Below are 7,285 nucleotides of genomic sequence, written 5' to 3' on the forward strand. Positions count from 1 at the left end.
GAAGATCAGCTGCTGTCCCGCATCCTGAACCGGCGTGATCTTCGCGTCCGGTTCGCCCACTTGGTCAGCAAGCACATGCTGCCAAGGGACATTCTGAAGCGTGCGGCTTCTAGCGCTCACGATGAGCGCAGGTACGGAGTGTCGTCAACGTCCGTACCCCGTTCGGAAAAAAAAGCCCCGGACTACTTACGAAGCTGCCGCCGATTCTGGTCCCAGATTGCGACAGCCTTCGGACAGTCTATCAGGAGCCGTTCAATCAACTTCCACGAGTTCTCGGAGTGGGCATAACCCCTCCACTTCACGAGGAGCTGTCGCTTACCGCGTCGCCGTTGCTCCTGGAGAATCTGCTCCACGTGGAAGTGGACTTCTCCATTCTGGTCAAGCAGTGGCGGAGGTGCCCTCGTACGAGTACGAGTACTCGTGCCTCCCGAACGCTACTCTCGTCCGGGTTCTTCTTCTGTATGTCCGACGCAGGGCCCTGAGGTCAATTGCCTCCGGCAACGCGTCCTCGAGCTTGAGATTGCACATGGCCTTGGGACTGGCGATGATGCTGCCACCCAGACCGGGAATCAGGGCATGCTCGCTCGCCTTGCGGACCGCCTAGACCTGTTGAAGCGTGAGGTCGCAAGCCTGCATCTGCGTGTGGGCCGGCGGGCCTCTTCGTCCAATCTTGACGAGGCCTTCCGCATGATTCGACGTATTGAGGATCTGCTGCCTCGTGGGGGCCGCATTCGGCACACTCCCAGTCGTACGCGTATGCGTACCCGACGTACTCGGCATATAACTCTGGGGTCCGTTCGTGCGGGGGCCCTCCGGCGTACGGTCTCGACCGCAGCCTTGCTGTTCAGCCCGAGGCTTGGGTGCCTGCTCTGACGCCTTCGTCGACGTCTGCGGTCGGTCCTCGCTTTGAGGAGCTGGGCCAAGGTGGGTCTGTGAGTCAGCAACCCCCTGCGGATCATGAAACCGCTTAAGGCGTCCATCGTAGAACGTTGGGTGCGTCGTCATTGACTTGGGCAGGTCGGTGGTGTACGACGCACCATATCTGACCAGGACTGCGAACGGTTCAATGAAGCGGTGCTTCAGCTTGTTGCTGCCGACAGATCTTACAGTGTTTAACGATAGGTTCCTCATGTCCAATAACACTATTTCATCCACTTTAAATACACTTAAATTTCCTCTTCCATAATTGTCAGAATACTCGTTCTGTCTCTCCTGGGCCGCTGCCATGACATCGCGGACCCTGTGATCACGCTCAGCTTGGTATACACCAAAGGATTCCACTTGTTTCCGCAGCGAAACCGGTCTCACATCTGAGACCTGGGAGGAAAGAGCTTTCGGAGCCTCTCCCCCGCTTAGAAAAAAGAATGCAGTGTTTCCTCGAATCGTGAGAGGCACTCTGGGGTGACGGAAGTCATTCAAGTAGAACGGCTTGAGCCCCGTGGACGCGTGCACCGCGTTGTTGAGCGTAAAAGCTACAGCTGAAAGCCGCGTCGACCACGTACGTGGTGCTTCCGCTCCCACACTACGCAGGGTGTCCTGGAGGCTGACGCGCTCTGTCTAACCGTCGGCCTGTGGATCGTCCGCAGTGGACACCTGCAGACGTGTTATCAGTAAAGGAAACAGTGTTCTCCAAAACGCAACCGTGAACCGCGGGTCTCGGTCCGAGTCAATAGTCTCCGCGAGACCATGATAGCGAAACACGCCGTCGACGAACAACCTTGCGGTCTATTCGCCTGTGATAGTGACAGGTACTGGAACAAGATGTACCATCTTGCTCAGCCGACACACGAGCACCAATATCCCAGTGTTGCTGTGTCCATCGGCAATAAGCCCAAAGATGAAGTCCCTGGAACGGGCAGGCTCTGTAGCGGAGCCGAAGCGTGCTCTGCGGGTTTAACCCGCTGACGTATTTCGCATGCCTTCACGTATCGGGCGGCCCACTTGTACATGTGAGTCTACCAGAAGGACTGGAGACCGACAGGAAGGCCGTCTCGCGACCCAAGTGGCCGCTGGAATGTGCGCCTCCGCGAGGATGTACTTCAGATCCTACCGTGACGTGGAACTTCGTTACCCACGTCTGGTGAAGTCGTATCGCCGACATCCGAGGCACTAGAGGCTTTTGTGGTACTAAGTTCTCACACAGGAAGCGCACTCGAGTCTTCCTCTTCAGTCAAGGTCTGGGCGACCGTGTATGGAGCTCTGTTACCCACCTTGTACCAGCGATCGTGATAGCGGCAGCTGTCTGCGGAACTATGTTATCCGCTTGTGGACCTAAGTTACCCACTTGGCCAGCGCCTCCTAGCGCCGCCACTGTCGAAGCGTCCTCGGAGTCGCCATATACGTCAACGTCCCCAAGCATCTACTGAATGCTCTGGTACCCTGGCAACCCTTGCGGGCGCCCCGGGTCCTGACAGAGGTGGGGGACCATGACTCACCAATGCTCTGTCGGACATCGCAGGGCGGCTGCCACCAATAGCCTTGCCTCGCCGGTCGATCCAGGGCCTGTACTTCTCAAGCCAGGGCATTCCCAGAATCATATCGTAGGGATCCATGTCGAGAACAGAAATCTTGCTCTAGGCTGTCAAATGCCTCAAACTTGACGGCCAGATACACTTGGACGTTGGGGACAGTGACGACCTTCCCGTCGGCCAGTCGCACTGACACCGTCCTGTAGCCCTTGCTTTCTCTCAAAGCATTGGCCAACTGGTTGCTATTACGAGCAACTGTCTGGCGGCGTTCGAAATTCTTCGACGCCCCAGAATCGATCAAGATTCTAAAGGGAAGATCGTATCCCCGTACACATCCGTGTACTACGAGCAGCCCGCCGCTGCTCTTCGCCGATTCGAAAGTGCGAAGACTCTCAGGGGCTAAGTTTCCGTCGTTCGCGCCACCCGCGCAGCCCTCACGAAGACTTAGCTCTCTTCCAGTAGGACGCCCCGCTCCTACTGATCTCCGGCGCTCCCCTGTCCCCGGGATCCTGGCATCTGCCAGCGACCCTTGAGGAGGGGCTTGGGGAAAGTCTGCCTGCGGTGTCTCTCCGCGGGACAGTCGCGCTTGAAGTGGCTCAGCTTCCCGCAGACGAAGCAGCGAATGTCGCTCTGTTCGGCGGTCCTGAGTTGCATGGGAACTGGGCCGGTGGGGTTTGCTCTACCGGGGTTCGACACGGAATTTCCCTGGCCATGCTGAGGCTGGCGTGTGCACCTGACGATGGCTGTATTCTTTTTGAAAACCCACTTGAATCGCCTCTTCGAGGGTGTTTGACTGCACCCGGAACAGCTGAGTTCGCGCCGGGCCCACTCGAAGGCTGTCCATGAAAACAGTCATCTTGACATGTTCGTTGAGTGGGTTCCTTACTAGGGACGCCGTGAGCTCCCGTATCTCTTGAACGTACTCGTGCAGCTTGCACCTTCCTTGCTTGCATGAGAGGAAGCGTGGACGCTGCTGGTACTAGAGGCTCGCCGGGAGGAACGCGGCTCGGAGCTGTTCGCACAGCTGAGCCCAGAATGTAAAACATCCAGGCGATGTCGCCTCCGGTGTGTACACCCAACTCTTAGCACGATCGCTAAGGTTGGAGAGCGCAAAAGCAGCGCGGAGTTGCTTGATCGAGATTAAAGCCGCGTCCATCGCGAGCTCTACTTCTCGACCCAGAAGTGAAGGTTCTCACCTTCCTTCCCTTCGTACGGCTTCACCTTCAGACGTATTGGCTTCGGGTGCGACAAGCTTGTTTTTGCCGCCGGAGCCTTGCTCGTAAGCGTCAAACGCATTGACACACTCGAGCTGCTCGGCCGGTGTTGACGCCATCAGGCTCTGCAGTGCCTCCATCCCGAAGATGCCAGCCAACTTCCGAACCGACTCGATTTGTGAGTCGTTCAGATGGGAGAAGTCGTTCCTATCCGTGGCGACGAACTTCAGAGAGGTTCTGGTAGTCTAGCCGCGTTGGCGTGAATTGACTACAATGCTACCAAGGGTTACGGGGTCAGACAGCACCTCGTGCTAGAGGAAGTCCGTTGCCGATAGCAAGTCGTAAATGTCATAGCGCATAGTAATCTCGAGCAGATCCCGCTTTCGTTCTGCTGGAAACCCGTTCGACACAGCCTCATTTATCAGCTTACAAAGGCGGCAATAATTCGTTTCTTGTCCGGAGGATCAAAGCTCAGTGGTACTATAGATTCAAAAGGATCATAATTCACCACCTCTTTATTGGCCAGTGCTGCTAGCTGCTCGTCAACATCGATTCCTAGAGTCTTCACAGTTGAATTTTGCTAGAGAAACTCATCTTCGTCTGTCTCCGTTATTACGCATGTTACATCACACATCCCCACCTTTGCTGCCACCATGAGAGGCTCTGGATCCAGTCGAACTGATTCGTTGCATTTGATGATTGCACTTCCTACCGCCTTACCTTCAATCCGTTTCGAGAGCCGCTGTGTCTTCACACTTGGACACTGTAGTTGGATCTCCTCTTCTTTATGTCTAGGAACGACGTTGTACTTCGTACCATTAGCGAGATGATATGGCATCGTCACCGCCTGGTTGAAAGCTACATATTTTGGCTCGAGCTCTTCATCTTCGCAGATTAATCGCTTCATCTTCGCAGACTCACCTTCTTTACGCTTCTCCATAAAGATTCTGCGTGCAGCCTTCTTATGTTCTTCCGTCGCTATTGGGCAATCACTAACCCAATGTGACCCCTTGCAGTGCAAGCACGCTTGTGCTGGAGCTCCATCACGTTTTCGGAATGGTGGTCGCTCATCTCGACCCTCATCACGTGGAGGGGTTGGTCGACTACTGCCTTGAGATGTGTTGTTGTCACGTTGTGTCAGCAATGTTGTCGAGTTCGACCTTTATCCTTATTGGACAGGTAGAGATTGAATGGCTGCTGACTCTTGAGTGCTTCTGCCTTCGCCACGTCAAATAAGCGCATCACGGCCTCACGTGATTTCTGTGAAAAGCTGTACACACTCGTGAGCGGAGTGACAGGGGAGGTCAAAGGCGACATCAGCCTTGACACTCTGCCCGCTGCAGATGCTCTGATAGAGCTGGACGAGATACCCATTGCCGAGTTTGGCGAAGCCTCGAAGGCAGGCGAGCTAGCCGAGGTGGTCCTGCTGGAACCTGAGGAGGAATTGAACGCCTCATCCGTCGTGGACGACGCGGTCGTAGAGGACACCAAGAAGGCGCTGAGCGCTAGAAGTGGATTGGCGATCCTAAAAAATCCTTCGGATCCCTTCTACCCGGTGGTGAAGGAGTATGGAGACGTTGTCTCGAAATACCCACCGACGGGCCTGCCTCCGGTTCGTGGCGTGTGTCACGAGATTGACCTGGTTCCTGGAACCAAATACTGCGTAACAAGGCAATGACCTTTGCCGAGAGATCAGTGTGACGTCATTGACGCATTCTTCCGTGCGAAACACGAGGCAGGGAAGGTGCGTGAGAGTAAGCCTCCGCACTCGACACCCCCGTTCTGTGTCAGAAAGCCGAACGGCAAGTGGCGCATTGTTCATGCTTTTAACAAGCTAAATGCGCCCAGTATCCCGGCGCAAACGCCGATTCCTCGCAAGGATGTTCTGCAGAACAACATGGTAGGCTGCAGCGGGGCTGCCGTAGCTTTAGCGTCAGAGGAAGACGTTCGACTCAAAGAGTCACTAATACTAAGTTCCTTATCCAAAGGACACCTACAGCCCAAGACCAGGGCTCAAAGTTAACACCTTAACTTTTATGCTTCAAAACCAGAAGTGTTTTATTTACTATTATTGCGGCCAAGCCGCCTAGGGGTAAATGTATCTGTTTAACTATCTAGCATAGTTAAACCTAATCAAATGCATAACGTGTGGCTTTCGGCCAACGTACTGAGAGACCTTGTTAGCTCTCCAACTTATGTACTGAGAGTTTGTAAACTCTCCGGGTACTTCGTACCCCTGTGTTCCACACCATGTAACCCCGTTACACTCTCCCCCACTAAGATGAGAACATTCCGTTCTCGAAACTCTCCTCAGCGAGGTCACGTCTTGTTAAGACGGCGGAGGTTACTACACCTCACACCAGCGTTGTACAGCTCCGTGAGCTCACAAACGCCTACGCATCGTTGATGCCCAACTTCTCGTCGTCGGCCCACGGCCCAATGCTCCAAGCGCAGCGCGCGTCTTGCTCTCAAGCGGTCTCAGACCTACGCTCGCGCTCCGCGCCTACTCCAAGAGCTGCAAACCGCTTAGAGCAATGCTCTTGACTCATTCGAGTCGTCGACAACAGCTCAGCGGTTGAACACTCGCTTCACAAGCGATAGGTCGGTGGTTCGAGCCCACTAGGGCACAGCCCTCTCGTTCCATGAACGATTGTTCTCGCTTGGACAAGCTTAAGGGCAACACTTTTTTAGCTCAATGGTTGAGCGTTGGCTTTGGAAGCCACAGGTCGGTGGTTCAAATCCACCCGGGCGCAGCCCTCTCATACCATGAGTAGTCCGTTCTCGGACTGACGTACGGGCATCGCCCTTATAGCTCAGTGGTAGAGCTCCGTCCTGTCAAGACAAAGGCCAGTGGTTCGATCCCCGTCCGGGACACCACTTTCGCTGTTACAGCGTATCCACATTTGGATCATGCTCATCGAGCAAGTTGTTTCAAAACAACTATGCGTCTATCGAGACGCTTGCTTGTTCAGCACAACACGAAGCACCTGCTTCCTTCGGGACCATGTCTCTAACACTACGAGGTCTCTCCACCTCCTGCTCCCGCTGCGAGCACCGCTCATACGTACGAGCTGGCTGCTACAGCCACTGGTCAGAGCCTGAGCTCAACTACTGACCTGATCGCTCCCCACTCTAGTGGGAGGCGCCCAGCGCCTTGAGACGATCTCGCACGCCATGGTGGCGCTTCGGCACATGACGTGCCCGGTCGTAAGCGTCAACGACGTCAGGGCAATCTTGCCGGAGGATAGCCTCAAACTCCCATGAGTTCTGTGAGTGAGGGTAACCCCTCCACTTTACCAAGTACTGGGTACGACCCTGGTGTCTACGCCACGCCACAAGGCGTTCCACGTGAAAGTGGAGCTCACCATGCTCATCGAGCAGAGCTGGAGGAGGCCTTGCCTCAGCTGGGCTCTCGCGGGGAGAGTCAGCACTTGCCGGAACGGCGTCTGCGTCCATATGACGCCGGCGTCCACGACGCGAACGTTCCCGTTCACCGTCCATCGGTCGATCGCGAAGAGATGATCCACCTTGTGGATAGGTTAGAGCCACCGCTGTTGACTCACAACCAGGTCTCGGACCTTGAGCGTCCAGTCGCTCGGCTGA

Source organism: Phytophthora infestans, genomic scaffold (assembly GCF_000142945.1).
Source record: "Phytophthora infestans T30-4 supercont1.3 genomic scaffold, whole genome shotgun sequence".
In the NCBI taxonomy this organism is placed as follows: domain Eukaryota; phylum Oomycota; class Peronosporomycetes; order Peronosporales; family Peronosporaceae; genus Phytophthora; species Phytophthora infestans.